At 39.5% G+C, this 26,195-nt stretch overlaps 1 long non-coding RNA gene across 5 annotated transcripts in view; it reads left to right on the top strand.

Moving 5' to 3' along the window:
* Positions 1-5,078: 5,078 nt before the first annotated feature.
* LOC120094697 (uncharacterized) overlaps positions 5,079-26,195 on the top strand; it is a 100,664-nt gene continuing 79,547 nt past the window's right edge. For 4 of the 5 annotated variants that reach the window (XR_010054809.1, XR_005489175.2, XR_005489174.2 and 1 more), the window contains exon 1: positions 5,079-6,134. This is a non-coding gene — a long non-coding RNA (uncharacterized LOC120094697). Of the gene's footprint in view, positions 6,135-13,988; positions 14,084-16,879; positions 17,253-26,195 lie in introns of those variants that run through there. The other variant, XR_005489176.2, reaches the window with a different exon arrangement.

The raw sequence follows: 26,195 nt of genomic DNA, 5'->3' as shown, positions 1-26,195 counted from the left end.
GGCAGTCTTCCATGTGACTTGGTGTGTCCTGATACAGTGTGCTGCCTCCAGGGGGTCATTCAGGTGACTTTAGGCAAGATGGTCACAGCCAGCATTGTTCATCTAGACTGGAACACTACTAGAAACAGAAGGAATATTCTGATCACTACTCCACGAGAATAGAAATAGGTTTCCCCGACATCTTAGCCAAGGGATATGTTGTAGGTAATCGTAGGAGATGCACATTTGTCTGTGTGGTGCTTTTTATTTAGGCCAAGCTGTAATTATGACACGATAGCAGCTTTGTTTTGAAATGTGCATAAGGATAATAAGAACAGTAAATAATGGTCTGAGTGTTAGTCGGGCACACAAAAAGTAAAACCCAAGAAAATCCTGGGTTTGGGGAATACATTACTAATCACTAATGGTCTGTGGGACATATTAGTGTCATTTTAAGTTAAGTTAAAAGGGGGAACAAGAATACCCTTGGCAGGGAATAGAGAGGCAAAGATTAAAACAGAGACAGAGGAACACCCATTCAGAGCCTGCCCCACATGTGGCCCATACATATACAGCCACCCAATTAGACAAGATGGATGAAGCAAAGAAGTGCAGGCCGACAGGAGCCGGATGTAGATCTCTCCTGAGAGACACAGTCAGAATACAGCAAATACAGAGGCGAATGCCAGCAGCAAACCACTGAACTGAGAATAGGACCCCCGTTAAAGGAATCAGAGAAAGAACTGGAAGAGCTTGAAGGGGCTCGAGACCCCTTATGAACAACAATGCCAAGCAACTAGAGCTTCCAGGGACTAAGCCACTACCTAAGGACTATACATGGACTGACCATGGACTCTGACCTCATAGGTAGCAATGAATATCCTAGTAAGATCACCAGTGGAAGGGGAAGCCCTTTGTCCTGCTAAGACTGAACCCCCAGTGAACTAGATTGTTGGGGGGAGGGCGGCAATGGGGGGAGGGTGGGGAGGGGAACACCCATAAAGAAGAGGAGGGAGAAGGATTAGGGGAATGTTTGCCTGGAAACCGGGAAAGGGAGTAACATTCGAAATGTAAATAAGAAATACTCAAGTTAATAATAAAAAAAAAGAAATAGAGTGAAGAATATTGAGGGGTCAATATGCTAGCTTGAGATTCTAGAGGGAATAAGTAGATGGATTAGTATTTAAGCTCCACAATCTATGACTAAGAAATTTGTTTTTTTTACTGAGAAATAGGAGTTTTGTTTTATCCATGGTCTAAAACTTTCTGGTTTCTTCTTAAATTAATAAGAGGTATAAAATTTTCTGGCACAGTATGAGGCAGAATCTATGTCTTTGTTGCAGTTTAATGTCTTCTTGGTTGAGGATGTTGACTCCCGCCCCTGATTTTCTCATTGCTCCTTCATAGTACCTGTGTCTTGCTATTCTTTCAGATAGAGCTCCTTCCCTCTGCCACCCATGGCTCTTCTTACTTTTCGGTGTCTCTGTTTATTCCTAAGGTTTAGAGCTAAGACCTATAATAGAAAAATGCAGCATTTGTCTCTTTGGGATTGGGTTATCTCAGTAAGTATAACATTTTGTAGCCCTGACCATTTATCTTCAAATTCCATGATTTTGTTTCTCTCTTTTCTAAAATTAGTAAATTAAATTTGTATTGAACATATGTTTTATATAATACATACCAATCAATCAAGATTTGCCCTCCTTCTTCTCCCAGTTCTTCTCCAGCCATCCAACTCTACATCTTCTTTCTAAAATATAAACGCACAAATAATAAAAGAACAAAGCCAGAATAGAACAAAACAATAATAGACAAAAACAACAACAACAACAAAAAGGTAATGAGAAGCATTTAAGCCCAAAGAGACACAGGAACACAAAGAAATCTCACAGAAACACAGGACTGAACACCATAACATATAAGAAAAGAAAAAGTAAAAAGAAAAGGAGAGGAAGAAAGAAAGAGAGAAAGAAAGAAAGAAAGAAAAAAAAGAAAGAAAGAAAGAGTGAAAGGAAGGAAGAAAGAAAGAAAGAAAAAAGCATTATGAGAAAACAAACAAATAAATAAGCAAACGCCATCTCCAATTACCACTGGGTGCATTTTGAGTTGGCCATCTACTCATGGGGCCCTTTAATTTGAATTATATACCCTAGTGAGACTCCATTGGATAAAACTAAGTTGTTTACCTTTACAAGCAGTTGTCAATCAGAGATAGCTTCTTGGTTGGGGATGGGATCATGTATACTTACTTATTTCTCTGTGCTGGGACTCCACTTGGCCTGGACCCGTACATGCTGCCATAGTCTTCTTGAGTTCATAGCTACATCAATCCTGTTGTTTCTGAAAAGCATTGTTTCGTTGGTATCATTTGCCCCCTCTTGCCCTTACAGTCTCTGCCTCTTTTTCCAAAAACTTTCCTGAGCCTTAAAGGTTTGATGGAGACATCCCATTCAGGTCTGGGTATTCTAAGAACTCTTACTCTCTGAACATTGCCCATTTGTGGGTCTCTGAATTTGTTCCCATGTGAAGTAGATGGAAGCTTTTTTGATGGTGGCTGACTAAGTTAGTGATCTATGGCTTTAGCAGAATGTCCTTATATTGCTACATTTCTTTAGCAGACAATAGAATCAGTTTGTTTTTCTCTGTTTCTGGCCATTCTAGTCTCAGTTTCTTCACCACCCAAGCAGTGCTAGGCGTGGGTTCCAACTCATGGAATGGGCCTGAAACCCAAACAGATCCTGCTTGATTACTCCCACAGTTTTTATGCCATGATTCCAGTCAGGTTACCATTGTTAGGACAGAAGGGTTTAGAACGGGGTTCATGTTTACCTTTCTTCTCTCGTAGCATACAGAGGAGAAAGTTCTGTGATGATTTTTGTTTTTCCTTACAGTTGATTGCAATTCCCTGGACTACAAGGTTTTCAATACTTTCATATCCAAGCACTCTTCAAAATCTTGGAAAACACAAATAAACAAAAAGATGCAGAAAGGCAGAGAAATAAAAGTGAACCATGAAATATAATGCTTGATCACAAGCCCACAAATGTACATTGATTATAAGCCTGGTAGTTTAAATCATTAGAGAAAAAAGGAAGCATTAGTGAGGTCTCTGAGCAAAGGCATGGAGATGCTATGCTTTACCCTCACTTGCCCATTTCAGTGGGTGACCTTGCACAGACATTGTGTTACTACCTCTGACTTCAGAGACCAATTTGAAGCCAAGTGTCTCCAAAAACCAGATGCCTTTGTGGGTGATAACATCTTGTCTTCAAAATACGATTATACTGTCTCGATTTTTCCATCACTACCTCACCTTTCCCATTTCAAAACTTGGTTTCCTTGCTTTGGGTCCTGATTTCCTGATAGAGAAGAGATTCTAGAAAGTAACTCACAATTAAATGAGGAGGCCTGAGTTCCTAAAGTAAATAATCCATCTCCAACTCTGGTCATCCATTGGTACCTTGGTTACAGGACAAAGTGAAGGTTTGGTAAGGAAGGAAAGATTTACTTCTTGATTATCACTTCTAGGGCTTCTCTTTTCATGTAGCTTCCAGTCGAATACTTATATACCCAGTCATTCTCTATTTGGAAGTTTATTTTATCCTACAAAAAATGTAAAAGGAATGAATAGTGAAAGTGGTTATGTGTGCCATATATCATGCACATTTCCAACTGGAACAAGAACTAAACAGCATAAAAAATGACCTATTTGTTCATTGACAATCAAAGGTAGTTACTGCACAACAAATATTATCGGTCATCTTTGAAGGGCATGCCACCAGAAGAAGAATTTTATGGACTGACTAGACAGGACTCAGCCAGACCACTGCCTTTTGAATGAACTTTTATCTCAGGATGATTTGTTGAAATTAGACTACTTCCTCATAATAACCACAGAGCTGACTTTCAGATAGATCCCTTTGGTTGTTCTCTCTGATATTTCTGAGACTCTAAAGAAGTAAAGAGGCAGTAGCTATTTTTTTTTGGTTCAGTTTCTAAAAATATAGCTGGTAATATGATTCACCAACTACTATGCATCCCACACAAAGAGACTGGATTGTTGGGGCCACAAAAATCTGGTTTTGAGGGGGTGCCGTCTGCTTTCACAGCCTCAACTCCCTTTTCTTTTGACTGGAGACTTGTCACGGGCACCTCTGAGTAGTTTTTCACAATGCAGCAAGATGTGGTTTTGTGCAGAACTTGGGGAAAGGTGGAGGGGCAGGGAAAAGAAACTTCCCTCTAGTCAATTGGCAGAACAGCATTTGAAAGGTTACACACCACCCACACATTCCTTTTAGATGATCAAAGGCTCACAGGAGGTCATGGAAGGAGAGAAGAGGAAAGAGAGAGGGAGAGGGAAAAGGAAAGGGAGAGGGGGAGGGGAGGAGGGGGGGGGAAGCGCGCCTGGAAGAAATTTTTCTTTAATTCCCTGAATTGTAATTCTTGCTGAATAAGGCACAGATTGTAATTTTTAAAAAAATCCTTTGGGAACTTTCTGGATTGAAGGAAACAAACATTCAATTGATTCAAATTGATATTGCTGAAATGCACAAGACAATCTTTGATGCACCTTACTCAACGTGGTTTCTTTGGTTTATCAAATTACTCTTTATGTGTAGGCTTGCAGAGGCTCAAACCCAGAGCTTTACATAGGCCTGGAAAGTGAACTTTACTGAGCTACGCCCTCACCTCCGCCAAATCTTTTAAGTGTGATTTTCACTATTATTTTTGTTTTAAACTCCTTTCTTTAGGTTTAAATTTCATGTGCTTCTTTGCTTCCTCGTTTGAATAGAATATAACAAACTTGTTATCTTATATTCCTGGCCCATCCCAGATCAGGAAGTATTTGGCATTTATAAGAAATGTGTTTGGACACGATTTCCTTACACACCGGTGGTTTCTATCTCAAGCCCTGTGATTTGTGTGGGCCTTAGATTTACATGAATATTGAATCATCTCCTCAGCTCTCTCTGGTCCTCAGCTCCTTACCTCCTCTTCATCAGATAGACATGTTCTCTCATCTCTGTTTTCCCAGTAATGTATACCTTGGTTAAAAGAATTCACACACATTTCACTTGCTGGCCTCACCCTGACATTGAAATCCCCTCAAGGGAAGAGGCTCTCTTCCATATCTTTGTATCCCTATCTCCTAGCTAACTGCCTGACAGGTAATGGATGCTTAATAAATATTTGTTGAAAGAATTAATAGACTATTCTTCATTTGCAAGGCCCTAGGCTTAAATCTGTGGGGCTATGATTATTACTTTCTTTAACACTGTCTACCAGGTGCAGGTGGCTAGAGGCCAGGGTTTTCCCTCGGTGTTTAATCCCTCTTTGCCCTGTGTTTGTTCCTCTCTCCTTCCCTTGTCCCTGTTGCCTGGGTCTACACACAAACACAGGACCCATGTCACAACAGAGGAATGCCATCAGAAACTCCTTAAATGGTGCTTCACGCTCTCAGTTAAAGGGACGGCCACAGCAGGTTTTTACTTGACTCTAGTAAATATTCTGTCTGTACATTATAGGTGATAATCTAAACAAGCTATTTTCCATTCCTTAGTCTCAGTTAAAAGGAACAGAGTCTTAGCTAAGCTTCTGGCATTTTTTTTTAAAATCAGCTACTCAGGATGTCTCAGCTGTTTCTAATTTTAGGCTATTATTTTCCCAATACAACATCAGTTCTGGAATGATAAAGCGCTTATTTATGCCTGTTTCTGGTCAGGACTTTCAGAATAGCCTTCCTATTGAGGCAAATATTTGCTCGTATTTTCTTTTTTAAAAGAGTTATTATATTTTAAAGTGTGGGTGTGTGTGCGAGGGGGGCATATGCATGCGAGTGCAGGTCAGAAGAAGACATCGAGTTCCGGTATGATCTGAGCTTGGCCCCTCTGTAAGAGCAGGATGTGTTCGCTCTTAAGTGCTGAGCTGTCTCTCCTCATCTCAGCACCTCCTTCTCAGCGTCTGACCAGAGTCCATGTAACATTCCGGCCTTTCTCCGTCACAGTTTTGCTCCACCGAGTATTAGGAACTTCTTTTGGGGGTGATACAAAGCAGATGAATCAGAGCAGAGGAAGACAGACGGTCTCTATCTGGTAGAGGAACAGTTCTTTTCTGGTAGAACTCCGCCGTGCTAAAGAGGAAAGCGAAAGCATCCAGTGAGTATTTGGATAGCCGTGTTGCTGCTTAGCAGGGCTAATTGATTGGAAAATTGAAAATGTGTGCATAGATGCATTTGATTTTTTTTATTTCTAGCAGATACTTTAAAGAGTAAGAATAATTAAACTAGTCAACAGTGTCCTTAACTTAATAAGTGGGCATCCTTTAAAGCAGCATGCAAATATTTGCCCTGCTATACTGTAGCTCTCATTTGGGAAACAGTGATCCCAGCCAATGGTATTAGTACTTGAAAGACTCTTCATTTGGCTTCACTCTCCTGCTCTTTCAACTCCCCTGTACTCAGTAAAGACTGACTGCCCATCATAACTGGTCCAACTCATGTTTGTAGTAGTCTATTGAATATTTTCTGAAACATTGAGGAGTAGATATAATTGGTAACCTGCTTTTTAAGTGAGGAATCAGAGAGAGTCAGGAAAACCTATCAAAAGGCGAGTATGACAGAGCAAGGAACATCAATACTACAGCACATTCCCTCCAAATGAAGTCATTTTCCAGAGAGGTGGAAGCCCAGGAGTGGGTTTCTTCAATTTTGGCTCCTTAGACTTTTCAATAAACTACACTTTGATAAAAGGATTGTCTTCTTAAAGAAAAGAGAAAGTAAATAAAAGGAAAGGAAGATTGAAAGAGAATTTTAAAAAAGAAAAACATAAATACCCTCAGAGTGAATACCCTCTGGTGCCCGTCCTGTGAGAACTGCCTACAGCTATGAGTTAAACTGGATTGGCCATCTTGTGGGCACCAATATTTTCCTATCACCGTAGTCCAGCAGATAGTTTTTGATCGTAATTGTAAACTATCTCACAAATATCTAACCATGTGCAAGCACGAGAGTTGACCCAGAAAGGATCAGGGGAGAGTTGGAAAGGTTGTAGTTATGATGGAGGAGTAGGGCTCTCGCAGGTTCAGGTGGAGTAGCGGATAATTTTAGCAGAGAATGCAGGCTGAAGCTCTTGGAAGCCAAGAACGTGTCCAAGAGTGCTGAATGGCAGAGAGGGACATGCTGTGAGAGAGTGAGGCTGGCGTGGGCACACGGGGAACAGTGTCTTTAGAACTTAGGTTTGGAACATCAGTATCTCATAACACTGAGTCAAGGCAGATTAAAGAGGGAGGGATGGAAAAGGAGAGGGAAAGAGGGAGAGGGAGAGAGACAGAGAGAGATAGACAGACAGAGAGACAAAGAGACAAAGACAGACAGACAGACAGACACAGAGAGTGAGCAGACAAGAGACCCAGACAGGGTATTATCAGACAAAATGGGCTGACTGGAGGAATGGCTGTATGCTTTTGATGGGCGAAGTGTGATTTTCCTGGATGATGTCAGGAATAATCACTATAATATTTATGGGAAGTTTGATTTTGAGATTGGGCTGAATGAGTCGGTAGCTCATTTCTACTTTTGTACTCGTGCACCACTGCCAATATGTAAATTTGGGAATGAGTTCTCTCTCATCACAATCTGTGGCCAGAAGTAAGCATTTGAAATTGCCTATGGCAGCTGGTGAGGTAGCTCAGTGGTAGAGCATTTTCTTACATTCCCGAGGCTCTGAGTTGTTTGATGAGGGAAAAATGCTATCAACATATCTGGAAGTGATCCCCCAAGACAAATAGCAACTGACAGAGTAAAAATCAGCCTTTGACTACGATGAAGTTTTTAAGTTTTTTGACTTTTCTATAAGTTTTTTTATTACCTAACCATATTGTTTAAATGGAAAAAATATTTAGTTTGTGTACAAAGGAGACTAATAAGGATCTTGAACCTTTCACATGGATCTAACCTCATTTTAACACTGTCCTGTTCTAACTAAAAAACGATGAGCGATATGCAAAAATCATGTTGAAGCAAACTGAGTCTGGAGTCCGGAATGTGTGGACTATTGTATGGAATATGAAACTTTCTTCTCTCAACCCTTCCCTTTATCAGTTCCTAATGGTTTTCCATGCTTCTTCTTATTGCTTGTTTTTTTTTCCTTCTGGGAAAACGGAAGAGTAACTGGTTGTGCTCTGGCTATTTCCTATGCCCCATTAATGCTGGTATAAAAATCTTCATAGAAATAGTGTGGCTGGTTCATTCGAATGATGTCTTCCTTATATTTCTGATGGCCACAATTGCCTAATATCTTATTATGCACCACTATCGGCTCAGCTTTCCCAAGGCATTTAATGTGTAGGAGTCAGAAAGACAAAACGGTCTGGACCCAGCACTTATTGAAACAGGCACAAGCTTTATTGATGACTTTGGTTTGAAAAATCTTTTCCAAGCAAAACTGTCTCCTGATACATTCTTCGGAGAAGAGAGGTGAGCTCACATCCACCGAAACTGCCCACATAGACTGTTAGTTATCCTGTGTTCTGCATGCACCTCAGCCCCCACATTTCCTCTTGCCAGAGACCACCCTCCCCGCTTCTATTCATACCTCTAGACATTTATACTTTCTTCATGCGAGGCTGGCAGTTCCTGGATTCTTGTCCGGGAAGCTGGTGTCCAAATCATCCTTATGAGTTAACAATATATTCACATGCGAGAGATAAGCCGATAAACGAGAATCTTCCTTTAAGTCCCGAATTCCTGTGAGTGATGGTTTATCTTGATTTAGACTCTCCAGGCAAGCATACATCTGGATGTGTTTATGAAGGCATTTACCAAAAGGTTTAACTGGAGGGCCTGCCCTCAGTGTGAACAGTATAAATCCATAGGCTGGAATCTAATACTAGTTAAAAAAAGAAAAAGAAAAAGAAAAAAGGAGAGTGAGGAACAGAAACATCGACATTCCTCTCTCTTTGCTTCATGACTATAGAAGAAAGCGCGACCAGCCGCCTCGTGCCTCTGCCACCGTGCCATCCTCACTTCCATAGAATTGTTCTTTCTTTGAGAGTAAGCCAAAACAGACCCTTCCTCCCCTGAGATGCTTCTCGTGGGTTTTTACACAATCACAGCAGCATGAAAACTGTGAATACACGCTTACTGTTTGTGAGACTTGGGTTAGTATAATAAAGGCCGGGTCTGGAATCCCCATCTTTAACATCAGCATCATTGAGGGGGACTCGGTAAGTATTCGCTTACTGAGTGAATGAACTCATGAATGAGTAAGTTGGTTGGACGACAGCCCCACCTTTCTTCCACCCACGTTCCATTTTTAAAATTCCACTGGAAAAGTCAGTGGGAGATGAATGCTGGAGCGGGAAGACGGAATGTCTGGCTGTCCCTTTCCCATCCCCTGCGAGGCATTGTGTGACAAAAAACCAGGAAAGAATCTCGGCTTCGCAAAGTGCTGTGTCGTCTGGTATTTGGGCATACAAAAAGCTTCAGTCATATTATCTTGTCTTTCAAGTGTGATGTATGAAGGTGAGAAAATAAGGTCTTATGTTTAAGACTCCTTGCCCCAGTGCAAATTGAAAACCGAATGCGTTGGTTGATAAACAAAGATGAGAGGGGTCCTCCATTCAGAAAGGGCGGGACACCAGTACAACTCGCATTCAAGTGTTTTCCTTCCCCTGGTGACCTGCTTCTGTAGAGGGCAACTTGAAACACCCGTGACTGACTGTGTTAATCCTCACAGGGGCGCAGGGCTGGATACTCAAAGCATGCCCACACACATTTCTCCTTTGGTTCTTGTCATGAACACCATGAGCTTTAGCTCCTGTCACTCTCCCTCTCTCTCTTACTGGAGCCACATAAGCTTGCTGTTCTTGGAACAATTCCCCAGGCACCTCCTTCCCTTGGAGCCCTTGAGCTGTTATCCCTTGTTATGGAATGTTCTCTCCACTGCCTTCCTTGCTACCCCTCTTCATTTACATCTTGTTCCCCATTTACATCTTGTTCCTCATTTACATCTTGTTCCCCAGGGAGGAGTTCTTTGGGTTCCCCAATCGTGCTCCTCCTTATTCTTTTCTATTTGTTTTCCTTAACCATCTTCATGGGAACCTTAGGAAGCAGTTCTGAGTTATGTTACTACTTGTTTGTGTTCTCCAAATACACTAGAAACCGATGAAAACAGGGACTATGCCTGAGATGATATCCGTTGACAATGCTGGCACATGCTAGGTTCTCAGCAACTTCTGAGTGCATTGTGGCACGTCAAACATTTGAGCCCTTAACTCACCAAAACTGGGAAAACGAGACTCAAGTTCATCACACAGTGTGCCCACTTCTGACACTCCACAGTAGTAGAAGTGGGTGTGGAGGGGAGGACATTTGCTCGTGATTCAGTGGAGGTGTGCTTTTCTCTGTGTTCTTTACCTTACTGTCTTATCTCTGTGTTCCAGATGAGATGAGCAGGTGAAAATGGTTGGAAGTACAGAGTGAGGGACTCCTCTGTGGGAATGGCTGCTTATTGTGCACCCAATTCTGGTGGATAGCTACGGACCAATTCAGTTGGCATGATAGATTTCAGTGCATTGATCAAGAAAATTACCGCTGTTAAATGGTTTTATAAACTAAGAAGTAGACAGTGCTGATGTGTGCCCACATGCACACATACATATATACATATACATACATACAAATATGCATATATACATATACATTTACATATCCATACACACATTATATATATGTGTATATATATATATATATGCATGCATGCATACAGTTTGATTTCACAACTCATTTGGGCAGAATTTCCAAAAGATCACAAATAAAGAGCAAATCTACTTTGATACATCTATCTTTGTTTGTATATCTGGAATGCTAAGTAATATTTACATTTTGCAATCTCTAAATCCCCATCAGTGGCTTTGAGTCTCATCATTACTGGTTGGTAAGGTGCATTTCTGCTACCCAAGTGTGGGCCTTCCCCAAAGCAACTCCTAGTAGTCTGCAGCTAAATGGCTGTGTCCAGTACTGTCACTAACGTCCATGCTTAATCAGAGCCCATGTTTCTGGGTAGATCACCTCATCTCTCATTCTACCATTAATGATTTGCGTCCCTGAGGGGCTCAAGATCCGAGTCAACAGAGCTCCAGCTACTTCTGAACATTGCTGTGGCCTTTGAGAGGTAGTTTCTGTGGTCATTGTTTAATATAATAATATACTTTTAATATTCCCTTCACTTTTAGCTAAAATATGTTAGCATAGACTGCTTCTAAACTTAATATCTCCTCATAAATCCAAATTTTTATTCTTCTCTCATATATTCTATCCCAACTGCAGGTTATCCCCCTGTAGTGGTTAGAATATGCTTGGCACTATTAGGAGTTGTGGCCTCGTTGGAGGGAGTGTGTCACTATGAAAGTGACCCTCCTCCTAGGATGAGCTTTGAGACCCTCCTCCTAGGTTCCTAGAAGCCAGTCTTCTCCTGCTTGCCTTCAGCTCCTCCAGTTCCATGCCTGCCTGGACACTGCCATGCTTTCTGCCATGAGGATAATGGACTGAACCTTCAGAACCTGTAAGCCAGCCCCAATTAAATATTATCCTTTATAAGAGTTTTCTTGGTCATGGTATCCATTCACAGCAGTAAAACCCTAACTAAGATACTTCCTTTCCCTCCCTTGGCTCTTTTCCCTTCCCTTTCCCCCATATTCACTCCCATTCTGCCTCCTTTCAGAAAAGAGCAGACTGCCCAGGCACATCAACCAAATATAACATGCTACAACAAGACCAGGTACATACCATCACAGTCAGACTGGATAAGGCAACCCAGTAGGAAGAAAAGGGTCCCTCAAGTAGGCAAGTGTCAAGGACCGTCCCCATTCCCATTGTTAAGATTCTTACAGAAACACTAAACTACTTTCTCAGCCATAACCTAGAAGAAGACCTAGACTGACCCCCTAAAACCCCCTATAGGCTCCCTGACTGCTAAGAGTCTCCTCATTTTGGGACTATTTACCCAGGCATGCGTGGTATTAAATTTTTTGAGGGACTTTACTTCAGTGGTGTGAGGCTTATTATTTGTGAGGTTAAGGGAACTTCCCTTTTAAACTACGACTCTCCAATGTAAAGTTTAGCTATTAAAACAAATACAAAGTAATTTTGTTAGCCTAGGACCTTTTGATCAGTGGATCAACCCTTTCATGGATGTCACATATCAGATTTTTGCATATCAGATATTTAAAATTCATCACAGTAGCAAAAATATGAAGTAGCAATGAAATAATTTTATGGTTAGCATCACAAAAACATGAGAAACTGTATTAAAGAGTCACAGCAACAGGAATGTAGAGAACCGATTACTTAGAGAATCTGAAACTGTTTGGAATCTGAGACTGAGAAAAAACATTACCAAGAATGAGTTGCAGAGGCCAAAGAAGGAAAAGAGAATTCCAAGTAGCTAACATTGGTCTCAAAAGAGGGATGGGTTTTTCAGAACTAGGAAAAGTTAAGCTGCCTTGCAGGAAAGCTGGAATTGGTTGAAGAGTTGAAGTTGTTGACAGACAATATAAGGGCATATCAATGTTACTCAGCTTAAATTATTACTTTGAAATATGACATATATGACTATATTTAACCTCATGAATTAAATATTGCTGTGATAATTAATTAGATGTCTATCTTAAAAAGCCACTGGTAACCTAATGACTCCTTCCTTATCGGAGGTTAATGTGCATCAAGATGCGCTTACATCCTGTGGAGCTAGAGGGAGGGTATCTTCTGAATGAGAAGATCTTTTGTAACATCTTAAAACATTATAGGATTACTATATATTAATAAGGTATTTGTAGAGTCTATAAAGAGGCCCCCTATGAATCATCTAAACCTACCCTGGCAGTGACTACAACCCAATTTCTGGCTAAAACCTCTGGAGCGTGGGTCATACACAAGTGATTTTTCTAATTCACAGTCTGACGACTTTTAACAACTTGGTGTCTGTGCTTGTGATACAAGAAATAAGTATATTAACTGGAACTTCATTGCAACTCAATATGTATTTATTTTGTGGATAACTGAATGAAGACATGACCTTGTGGGACTATAAATATAATTTGAATGTCCCTAAATTGGCTTCCTTTCCTATGTCTTTCAACAACTCTTATTTATGGAGTATTCTTTTGAAGCCCTATGCTCCAGAATATTTACATTTTATTACATACCTCTCTACTAAAGAGACACAGGTTATTGGTTGGGAAACCCTCAACACTTTCCACCTCCTAGCACCTCCATGGACTGGCATAGACACAACTAAGCCATTGGTGTGTGTGTGTGTGTGTGTGTGTGTGTGTGTGTGTGTGTGTGTGTGTGCATGTGTTACTGGCATACATTCATCTAAGCCTTTGATTTGTGTGTGTGTGTGTGTGTGTGTGTGTGTGTGACTGGCATACATACATTCATCTAAGCCTTTGGTGTGTGTGTGTGTGTGTGTGTGTGTGTGTGTGTGTGTGTGTACTTATGTGTATACACAGTGCAGAGAGGCCAGAAGTGAACATCAGGTTTCTCTGCCAATTTTTTGAAATAGCATTTCTCACTTTGCTTGAAATGTACTACTTCAGCAAGTCTGGCTAGCCAGTAAGTCACAGAGGTCCCCTTTTCTTTGTCACACCCCTAAACATATTATATATATATATATATATACATATATATACATATACATATATATGTCACACCCAGGCACATATTATTACTGCCTTTTACACAGATTCTGTGGATATGAACTCAAGTCCTCATTCTAGTGGGCAAACACTCTGCTGATTGAACCTCCTTAGACCCTAAGCCACTGAGTCTCGTTTTCCTTATCTGTGTGGGAGAGTTCCTTCTATTCACTCTCAGAGGCCTCCCTCCTTGCTGCACTTTCAATCCTTTAGCAAAATAAAATTAACACCTATTAGGAATAAGAAATAAAATCTGATGAAATAAATACGTATTTTAATACTCAACTAAATGTGATCAATAATATCAACAGCTGAACAGACATACTACTCTCACGGTGATATCGAAGAAGAAAATAGCGTTTTACATTGAGCAATCGAGGCTTGCTTCTGACGAGATGAATTCCAGGTAAGACATGTGAAAGGAGAAGTCAGTCATGCAGACAGAGGAATGGGGGATGCACATTAACCAAAAGCTCTGAAATAATAGATTTATATATGGAAGTCTCTTAAGATTCTGATGACGCAAACTGGGAGCGGAGAGCAGAAAGAAGGGTTCAAGGTTCACTGATAGGCCATTTGGTCTAGGAGATGAGGGCGTGTGGGGTGGGGCGGGACAATAAGTAAGCCATCCTAGACCTTGTAAGGCAGCCTCTGTTCAGATTTTAAGATCAAGCAAGTCAGTAGCAAGGTCCATTTAATGTAGTAAACATAGTTTACTGTCTAAGTTAAGCTTTCCTGCAGGATGGACTACTTCACCCCCCAACACTCCTGAAACATTCTGCTGTTTCACTCCTTTCAACATCCTATTCTAAAATATTCTGTTGCTTTCTTTTCCCTTTACCTCCTACCTTGCAAACCTTGCCTCCATGATGGAAGGTTTTATTTAACCTTAGAGAAGATTGCTACACAATATCACTCTCTAAATAGCCTCTGATTAATTAATCAGTCAATTGATTTGCAATTTATTATTAGTTTGTAATTAACTAATTTGTGTGTTCTTGCATGTATGTTGAACTTGTGTGTATGTGTGTAAGTACACGTGTGCATATGCATGTGCCCATGTGTGTGACCAGAGATGCCAAGATGTCTTCCTTAATCACTGTCTACCTTATATTTTCAGACAGGGCTCTGACTTGAACCCAGACATCAGTGCTTTGGATACCATTTAGCTAACATGTTCCAGGAATTCCTTGTCTATGCCTTCCAAGTACTGGGCTGTAGGTGGGTCACTGTATCTGCCCAGCAATTACATGGATGCTGGGTATCTGACCTCTAGACTTCACTATGGGCATTGAGTCCTTTGCCTGTTGAATAATCTCCCTAGCCACTGACTTACTAAGTTTCTTATATGCTAGCTTAATCGTTCCATATATCAGCAGTTATTTTTATATGACTGTCACAACTTGCTTTACCACACTTCATCTATCACCAAATTCTTACATCTCACATTATGCTGTAATTTCTAGTACCATTAGACTCAAGGAACAGCACCACAACTACAGAACGACTTCTAAGAAGGTGATAATGAATTCACATGTGTGACAGGCTTTGTAAGATTGAGCAGCACTAGAATTTGTCACAGTTCAGTTATTCTCTTCAGTTTGTGATGTGGGCATACTTGTGCAAGTGTGCAATATAAAACAAATTATATGTTTATACACCCGTACACAAATATGGAGAGAGATTTGTGTTTGAAAGAGAGTGGAATATACAAATATATGTGATGTATATACAAAGAAAACCCCTGGCTAGTTGTATTTGTATGGGCAACACTTAATAAATTATTATTGTATCTTTCCTGTTGTTTGCTGTTAGGAAGAAAACATCGCTGCCTTTTTTTGGGCAGAAGGTTGTTTGTAACTTTGAGTGACATTGAGGATTAATTCCCCTTGTTATCACCTGTTATTATGTGGCTCAGACTTCTGTATAACAAGAAAGCACAATAAGTTAAATTTGATTTAAGACCCTGATATCAATTGAGAATCGATGCATCCTAACAGAAAGTAATACGTTTGTGAAATGAATTTAGAAAGCGTGAGAATTCATTCACGTTACCGATTCTAGAGATCTTAAAGTGATGCATTTGGTCTCTTGACTAGAAATGGACCATTTTCTTTTCTATTAGTGCCCATCTCACTAACGTCTCTTCTGATGTTCTGCTGCTTCTCATTGTTCGTTGTTTCCCGTTCTGTATTTAAAGAGAACAAAGCATGCTTGCTTGAAGACTATGCAGATGACAAATATCTGTAATCAGGGAGTAGAACATGCCTTTTTAAGCATTAAGGATTTCATTACTAAAATGAGGCATATGGGGTAGAGAATTACATGACCAAATGAGTAGTGACACCGGGATTTTGGCCTAGAAATTTGCATTGGAATTGAGTGAAGTGAAAATACCTTTTAGGGTAGAATAAATAAATTGGGAGATACCACAAACCTGTGAAAAGGCAATAAAATATAAATAGAGAGGACCAAGGTCATTATGTGTGTGACTTAATAGCAGATATTTGTATCTGAAAACCTATATACGGAAGAAGCCTTTAAGAATTAACATGAATTATTTACCTAGGAGGCAGGGAGGAAAATATTTTTTATTCACATTTGGAATATTAAGAATGAAAAAAATAACTGCAGCGTTGTTTGTTTGTGAAAAACTCATGCTAGGCTTTAGGCTTTACTTTGCTCTGTCTGTCTGTTACAGTGAAAAACTGTAGAAGAATTCTCCACAATGAGACCAGCTATGTTGAGCATTGGTTCTATAAAATTAAGTTTTCCTTCTCCTAGGTTTTTTGAAGCTTCAAATGTCTTTTAAAATTCTTACATTAAAGAAGCCTTGACATAGTTTTGCATTCTAGTTTTTATTTTAATGAAATACCTTATCTCATTTGAGACAAAGTCCCATTTTGTAGCCCAGGCTGACCTGGAACTCGCGATAATCCTGCCTCCCTCTCTCACATTCTGGGGTTCTAGGCACGAGACACTATTCCTGTCTTGGTTTCTTTTGCCTTTTGTAAGTCATTCTTCTTTTCTTTTTAACTCTAAAGGGCGTGTCACTATCACATTTTGATAACTAGCCATGACATAGAATGCTTTATGGGTAATATGACATTATAGTACTTGGAAAACCCCAGGAAAGCTGTGGGTTTTTTGTTTGTTTTGGTTTTCTGTTTTGTTTTGTTTTGTTTTGTTTTCTGTTTTCCAGAGAGAAGAAGGAATGCTCCTGTGACTAACAGGAGCAGTTAACATTTTTACAGCTTAAAGGAGGCTTGGAGAGCGCTCAACTCTGAGCATTATTTCACAGATGAGAAAGTAAAGGTAATAAACAGTCAAGCTGGTGTGTAGAACTATACAGTAACAGAACTGGAGTTACTTTTACGACATTGCAGTATATTTTCATGTCGACAAAGAGACCATTGTGCATAGATAAGAGACTGGAATCAAGTCCCCTCAGACTCCATTCCACTCAAGGTTTGGATCACTTGTGACCTTGAGCCATGCACTGTGCTTTTCAAAGCTCATCCTTTCACCAGTAAAATGAGCAATGACCTCTTGTCAAAACCAGGAAAATATGAATGACGGTTCACATATTCTTTTATTCATGTATAGGCAATAATTCTGAATGTTTTAATGATTATGACTATGTATACATGATATTATGGGATAGAAAAGGAATAAAATCTAACCTTCGTCTTTAAGAAATGTAAAATCGGGGTTGGGGATTTAGCTCAGCGGTAGAGCGCTTGCCTAGCGAGCACAAGGCCCTGGGTTCGGTCCCCAGCTCTGAAAAAAAGAAAAAAAAAAGAAATGTAAGATCATAAGACTTAAGCCATATCATGTAATTATTCGGTGTTCTACTTTTATCCAATTATAATTTATAATTAATAAATAATCAGTTAGTTATATATCATTAATTAAATATTTTAATTAATAAAGTCTTAAGAGATGTACTAGGATAAGAAAGGGTTAATTTCCTATAGGAAGACAGTCTTTAGAATGTCTCCTAAGGAATGTTAACTTTAGCTCTGAAGGCTGCATATTTCATTATGAGGAATTGGTGCAAAGAAGGAGAGGTGAGGAAGGAACGTCAATAAAGAGACAGGATGGGTTTTATTAGAAGAAAGCACATGTTGAGTATCTACAGAGAGGGCTGACAGAAGGACAGATGAACAGATTGGTGGGATCAGAAGCTTCATGGAAATGAAGAGTAGCAGATAACACAGGAAACACAGGCTGAAGCTAGAACATGGAAGCTTTAGGACAGTGGAGGAATTCAGAAGCAATTCGAATCCTTGGTTGACACAGACGATGCAAATACATTTGCAATATATCTGCACACAGAGAAGTTGGCCTTTTTTTATGGTTTTTGGAGAGTTCCAATGTGTTTTGATCCTATTCAGTACTTTGCCCTAACTCTCTCACATTTCCCCTATATCCCTACCCTGCCAAGTTGATGTTACTTTTGTTGTTATTATTGTTCTTGTCGTTTTGAGACAGTATTTTTCATTACTTAGCTCTGACTCTTCTGGAGTTCACTATGTAGACCAGGCTGACCTTGTACTCATAGAGATTCACCTGCCTCTGCCTTCTGAATGCTGGGGTTAAAGGCACGTGCCACCGTGACTGAGTTTTTGTTATTGATTTTTAAAAAAATATCTTTCATAACCAATTTTGTACTGCCCACATATTCTAGGATGTGTGCTCTTTTACTGGAGTGTAGTCAATCTACTAATGGCTGCACTTATGGAGAAAACTCTTCTTCCCTCTTCCAAGAGCTGCCAGTTGCCAATACATCTATGGCTTGGGGCAGGAATGAATATCTAAATTCTCTTTCCCTGCAGAAATCTGGTTTGTCTTGGACTTTCACAGACTGCGTACTTGCTGACACAACTGCTATGAGTTCTTGTGTGCATCTGCCCTGCTGTGTGTAGAACATAATGGTTCCTTGTAGTAATCCACCACCTCAAGTTCTTACATTCTTTCTGTTCCCTCTTCCAGCAATGATTGCTGAACCTTGAGACTGGGTTGTGGGTTATCATTTTCCTTTAGGGCTGAGTATTTACCAGTCTCTTAATCTCTGCATCGGTGTTGCTTGTTGGGTAGGGATTTATGGACCACCATTGGTCAACAACTCCAAAAGAAGAATTTCATGCCTGGCAATTGGCCTTTTATTTGTTAGCCCTTGGGTCATTTTTGCCTGTTATAGGGTAACTCCATTTTAACTCTTATTTAGTCTGTCTGTCTATCTATCTACCTATCTACCTCTCTCTCTCTCTCTCTCTCTCTCTCTCTCTCTCTCTCTCCTGATGTACGTATGTATGCATGTATGTATGTATCCATCTATCTATCTATCTATCTATCTATCTATCTATCTATCTATCTATCTATCTATCTATTTAGCTATGTATCTCTCTATGTATGCATCCATCCATCCATCCATCCATCCATCCACCCATCAATCCAAACACATATACAGTAGGAAGGGAAATGCTCTGAAAGGTAGAGAGTAGTACAGTAGCATGCTCAAATGGTTTTAACAGCACTGTATGGGGCATTAAACTGGGAAGATATGGAACCAATAAAGTGAATTGGAGGAAGCCCAATGCTCAACAGAAGAGCGGTCATGAACCTGCTTGGTGATTGAAAGAGGTTTGGATAGTTGATCCCAATGTCCCTTTAACATGTGGCATCATAGCCTTCCTCCTTTAAGTATCTGCTGAAAGCTACAGTCTTATCCTCAGAAGAGGTGAATACGAGTATGTGTTTCCCATATAATAGCAATAATAGGACATGCAGGGATGTCAAAGCTAGGATATTCTGATAAAAAAAATCAGGGTTTCTGGCGTGTTCCATGTAGTGGGGGCTGAGATACTTGTGAGTTATAAGATCATGAGATGTGAGAACTACAGGAATATGAATATAGAGAAGACAAACTTGCTATGGACACTGATGGATACTGAGTACTGTTACCCTTGGCTGTGAGATTTGAATGGTTTGGTTCTTATCCCCTTCCTCTCTCTGAAGCCATTTGGTAAGAAACAACTGGATTAGTTTTAGTGAAAGGATCACATCTCCTTCAGATGTAATGCACTTGAACACACAGGGAAATGTTATTTGTGATAGAGTTCTTGGGAATCTGCATGTCTTAGTCTTATATTCATGCAAGTCTTACATATTTTAATAGCTGGAAATTAATTTCCCTCATTTGTATTCTAAACATGATGAAGGTATTCAGTATTCATGTGGCTCTGATATAAAATTATATGGAAATTCTAGTACAATTTCAGTAATTAATGTCTGTCAATTATAAAGGGTTACAATTATAGCGCTCATAAGAGGTACAGTATATGAAAAATATACAGATCATCAGAGAAATTAATTTCTGATACCCAACCCTTTGATTAGCGAAGAAAGCAAATTACTAAGTAATCATAAGGTGAAGTATGCAAATAAGTGGTCAGGTCAGAGGAATACTTTATTTGCAGATAAAAAGAAATATTAGAGTTTAGAAGACTAACTGAGAATTAAAAATATAATATTAATTATAATTTAAATATGAGCTATCTATCAGCATAAAAATGTTAACTTGTGTGTTAGTTTCTTTTCTCTTTGCTGTAACAAAATACCTGATAGAAGCAACTTCTGAGGAGGAGTGTACTTTGGCTCAGTGTGAAGTTGTAATGTATCATGGAAGAGAAGTCATGGCATTGGGAGTGGGAGAGGGCTGGACACATTATAACCGCACTCAGGAAGCAGAGAGAGGTGAATGCTTGTGCTCAGCTCATTTCCCCCTTTTCATCTGCTTCCCCAGCCTATTCAGTAGTGCTGTCCATAGTCCAGGTGGAGAGTCTTCCCATTCCTAGAAGTCCCTGATGTCCCCAAAGGCTTGTCTCACAGATGATTCTAGTTTACAGCATGATTGTCCTAAAGGACAAAGATGTTGGAGAGAGATGAGGCCTGCTCTTATAGATCATCTAATTTCACCTTGCAAATGAAGAGCAGAAGCAGGACATTTTATTTTCTAGGTTTGCAGAGGAAGACTTCATTTCATTAGTAGGTCAACCATGATGGTCGTAGAAATGATCCCCATGTGGAAAATTAAATCACTCAATCATGTTGAATGGTTTGACTGTGCTCTTTGTCAGGCAAATGGTACAGTTTTACAGATTTACATTAATGAACATTTATTAAAATAATGAACGATAAATTAGAAACATTATATTCTGCAATCCTGATGTATAGAGAATTTTTTGAAGACAGGATCTTTCCATATAGCATTGCCTTATCTGGAATTCACTATGTAGACCAGACTACTGGCCTTTAACTCACAGAGATCTCCGTGCCTTGTGTCTGCAGTACTGGGATTGAAGGTATGTGCCACCACATCAGGCTCAGAGCGTCTTCCTAAGGAGCCATACCTCTTCGAGTAGATGCTTAATTAAAATAATTGCAAGTAGGGCTAAAGAGGTGTCTCAGCCATTTACAATGTGTTCAGTTCTCATGGGGTCCTGAGTTGAATTCCTAGCACCCACAGAAGGTAGATCTCAACTCCCAGGAGATTCATCTCCAGGAGACCTGACAACCTGTTGTAGTTTGCCCTGAAGTTACTGTATTTTGATGCTAATTCCACTGCCCCAAAGACAGCTGCCTAGTCACATACTCAGGAATCAGGTGACTTCACCAGAACCTTGCCATTGAATTTGTAAAGTACAGGTGAGGGGCAGGTACAGGATAGAAGGGGGCCTGTCATTGGAGGAGGAGGAAGGATGGGTGGGAGAGAAGTTTGAAGGAAGAGGAGGAGACTAGGGAGAAAGGAAGAGACAGGAGGAGGAGAGGGTGAGAAGCCATGGCAGGTGATGTTAAGATTCTGCTCTGTGTATTTACAGGTTGTTATTAATCTTCCTAAGGGATGGATGGTACCGGGCTTTGTATGTTTAAGTGGGCAATTATATCTTATCAATTGGATCTAAGATTATTGTGTTGTGTGTTCTTTTATGTGAGGGTTTGAGTGTAAGAAAGTGTGTGGCTGGGATGTGTTTCTGCCAAAATTTCTAGCAGATATCTTGGGGCACCGCAGTGCAGACCAAGCGAGGTAAAAGACAACTATACTCTTTTATTTTTATATCTTTACAACAACAACAAGCACCTCTTCTGGATTCCTTTGGCACCTGTGGTCATATGGATACATACTTCCCCCATAAACATAATAAAAGTAAATAAATCTTTAAAAGTTCTTGGAAGTAATTTTATAAACCACTCCAAATTCAGTCTATATGTTGTCTCTAAAGTAATCAGGTATAAGTCTATTCTTGTTGGTTCGAACAAAGGAGCCATCATCAAAATAGATATCATGTGTTAGGCCTGATAGATAAATAGCTAATTTTAGAAGGATAGAAACTGGCTGCCTTATGGCTTATTGGCAAAATACTTACTTTTCTGAATAATCCATTACATAACTGTAAGTCACAGAATACAATAAAATCTAGAATAGGATGTGATCTTGTCATTGGTTTGTGACAGAAGCTTAAGACTTATCTCTCTGGGAAGCTCCTGTCATTGTCATTAGATACACTTGTACCTAGTGACTATTTTGTGTTTTTCTATAGGCTGTTTGTCTTGTTATTAATTTGATAAAAGGGTTGTAGAGAGGTCATGTTATTTCATTGTTAGAAGGGGCTCAGAATGTTCTGTTATGAACTCCTTCAGAATTGTCTGCAGCAATCATTAAAACGAGAATATCCACATGCAAGTCTAACTTGTCATGATTTTTAAAAGGTTGTGGGGAGAATGGTGGTGGAGACACTCAGCTTTTCAGGTGATTCTTGTACCTGCTAAGGTTTGAGGTCCATTCATCAGTGACTCTCCAAATGGGATCTTGGAACCCAAGCAATAGCAGTATTTGGGGAGCTTTTTGCCAACACGTCTCAGACCTGTCCCAGTAATTGATTTAGGATTATTAAATCAAAAACTTTGGAAGTGAGGCCCAGCAACCTGCGATTCCACAGGCCTTCTAGACAATTGTAAAGTAAAGATAAAATTTGAAAGCCAGCAATTCTAGACAATCCCTTCTGTTTATCTTTAAGAAAATGAGTGCCAAGATGAGTGATTGACTTTTTCACTTTAAACAAGGTTAATAGCATGAGCAACAAAGCAAGTCACATGGCCTTTCCAGAAAACCAATCCTTAGCTTATTTAAAACTTGAATAACTCAAACTTCCCATCTCCTTCATACTTTTGGGTAGAAGAATGGGATACGACAGCAATGGCAAGAAATGAATGAATTCAAGTTTATTTTAAGTTGTTTGCATTTTCTAAAAGATCTAAAAACTGTGTCCAACATGCTTTACGAAAATGAATCACTTTTAATATGTGTGAGCTGCTTTGCATGCACTGGAAGCAAAAGGACCAATTTTAAATCTAGAGGATTATTTCTAGCATTATGGCACGGCAGAATATTTTAAGTGGTTTGTTATTAGAAAAAGATGCTTTAAAATGTTCAATATTATTCACACTTTGAATAGAAAGTAGATTTTGTAAAAATATTTTATGATTTCCAATTCAGACATGAGAACCATGGTAAACTCATTGGGTTTAGAAGGTGATGTCATGCCAACACAGAAGCTTTGACTAAAACAAGTCCTGCTCACCTGAATGGTAAGCGATGAAATTCTAGCCAAGCACGTCATTGCTGGAGTTGGCAGTTTCACAGCTCCATCTCCCCTCTTTTGCAAAACTATAGTTGGCATCCGATTCTCAGTGAGCTTTGCCAGAGAGTCATGGAGCTTGTCCTGAAAGCATTTTGCTTTATGACTCTGTTCTTTTTTTTTTTTAATCTTCTCAAATTTCTGTGTGTCAATGAATAGAGGTTCCAGGGGAGAGATGGTCCAGCCTTGAGGTCCATATCCTGTCATTGATTTCTATGCAAGACTCTCATCGACTTCGATGGGAGTTCCGCACGTGGATCAATGTCAGGATATGGGCCTTTACATTTAGATGTGAAAGTGTTTTAATAGTGGTTGGCAAACTTGTGATGAATTAGAGTGAAAGACATAAAGAATTGGCTGGAAACTTTCAGACTCATAAGCTACTCTTAATCACTAAGAGAGTTTGAAATAATATAATCAACAATAATAATAATAGTGATACTACTACTAATAATAATAAGTCAGATAGAATATTTGCATATACCTATTTGGGCCAATAAATGACCCAGTGTGTGATTTAAATTGCTTCAGTTAGCTCGGGGTATCTTATTAAATGTTGGCAGTTAAGTTTATAAGTGAACAAGCCATTTGAATTAAATTCTCCTCTGGACTCTTAGACAATGAAAGTGTTTGCCTTCTATTGACTAGAGTCTCTTGACTAGAATCTCATGATTCAAGACAGTAATACATTCCTGTGGTTTGGCTCTCAGCAAACCTGAATTTGTTCAAGAAAATTAAAATGAAGCATAAATGAAATTAAAATGTAAGAGATTAAAACTAAAACACAGAATTCAAATAATAAATTTTATAGGATACCCTTGTATGTGTCTAGCAGTAATAACCATTAATAACATTCTTTTATATCAAAGTAGTGTGTAAGTATATTCTATTTTATGTATCTATGAATATTCCCCAACCACATATACTTGTACATGCATATTCACTTATTCCTTGGTATTTATGCAGTGTTGCTGCCATGAACTCCTTTCATCAGGGTGTCCAAATCTGAGGAGGCTTAGTTCCTTCATGTTTGAATATGCCCCATGGCCACCTTCTGGCAATTTTTATCATTTTATTGTTGGATTACATCTTAAGCCAATGCAATGCAATTGCCATGCAAATATCTGTGTTTCTTAAGGAATTATGACAAGCAGAGAAAGTCCTCTCATGTTCAGTTCATGTGCAATATCCTGGAGATTTTTGTTTTATTATTGCTTTTCTGCATGTTTGTTTGTTTGAGACAGAGTGTTTCTACAAAACCCTAGCTATCTGGGAACTCACTCTGTAGACCAGAGTGGCCTTGAGCTCCCAGAAATCCACCTGCCTTTATTTCCCAAGTGCCGGAATTAAAGAACGAACCACTACACCCAACCTGATTATTTCAAACATACGGTTAGTGAATCTGGAATATAGAATCTGTCTGTATATGAATTATGGCATATTGGTACTTATATGATAGGTGACTCTAAACATGATACGTGGGGGCAGTTACCACATAAGTTAAAATAATTTAAGAATTTAAGCTACTATTCTGTAGGTCAAATGACTCATCTCGGCTGGAACTTTCTTTCCTGGCTGCATTCACTAATCATTATTCATGTCTTTGCTATCATCCTTCCCCCCCAAAAAAAGTTGTTAGTGTTTGTTTATTATGGAATTTTCCCAAAGTCTTAGCTTTCAGCCACTGGCATTCCCGGTACACCCATAGCCATGACAGCAGGCACTGAGTGCTGAATGGAGAGCCAAATGTAGCTAAGATTCCCAGATTCTCTACTGATCCAATCACTCCATTCGGCCATTGCTGTCCAGGCATTAGTGGGAAGAAGGTTGGTTGTAAATGCTTTCTTTTCTAGTATTTTAAATGAAGATCTGAGTATACACATCTCCTTCTCCTTCTGGCCCACATCATAATCACCAGTTTGATCACCATCAGTCTGAGTGTGGGAGAAAGTCCAGGGTATTTATTTCCAATGTGTCAAAGTCTCACTCCCCAGAGTGTTCCTAACCACAGAGTGCTCTGCTAATTAAGTTGCTGCTGAGGTTATAGAATGCAATCTTCAAGTCTCATCTGCATTCTGATGTGTAGGATCGTGCTTATTTGTAGTATAGATAGATATTTTTTAAAGAGAATTTAATAAGTACAGACATTTAAAGGAAAGAGTGAAGCATGTCTTTAATTCTGTGCTTTGGAGAAGAATGTTGGCCACTCATGCCTCCGTCTTTCGGTCAAAGCTTGCACTGAGCACTTCATATTCTTACTGCCAGGGCTGTTGAAATTAGTTACTGGAAGAAGATAAATGTGGGAAGGGAGAGGAAGAAAGCATGTGCCAGGAAAAAGCAGGGAAGAGAATATTTTTGTTAATGGAATAGCTGATGAACTCATAATGACAACATTACCTAAATGTGTGTATAGAATAGAGAAAAATGCTAATGTCAATCGAGACATATAAAAGGTACGCAGTGCCAGCCGAATGTCTCTCTCTGCATAACCGAATATTTTACTAGTTACTGTCAGTGTGTTCTTAAATTGATTTGATTTTTAAAGCAAAGGTCCCTGCATAATTCTATGCAAAGACTGATAGATAAAATCTGACACCAACCTCTTCTGAGGTTGACAAAGTCAGCTTCCTACCAAGCACCATTCATTCTCCTCAAATAAAAACCAAGTGGGGCTTTAGTACTCAGGACAGAAAGATAAATCAAGTGATTGTCAGGACGCCAACCAAAGGCAAGTGCAAACAGCACAGTAAGAAACTAGGAAAAATGATTACCATGTAGAAAAAAAAGCAAATATTATTTAGCTTTCTCTTCAACTTA

Source organism: Rattus norvegicus, chromosome 9 (genome assembly GCF_036323735.1).
Source record: "Rattus norvegicus strain BN/NHsdMcwi chromosome 9, GRCr8, whole genome shotgun sequence".
Lineage (NCBI taxonomy): Eukaryota > Metazoa > Chordata > Mammalia > Rodentia > Muridae > Rattus > Rattus norvegicus.
Note: the sequence above shows the minus strand (reverse complement) of the source record. Positions and strands in the feature narration are given on the sequence as shown.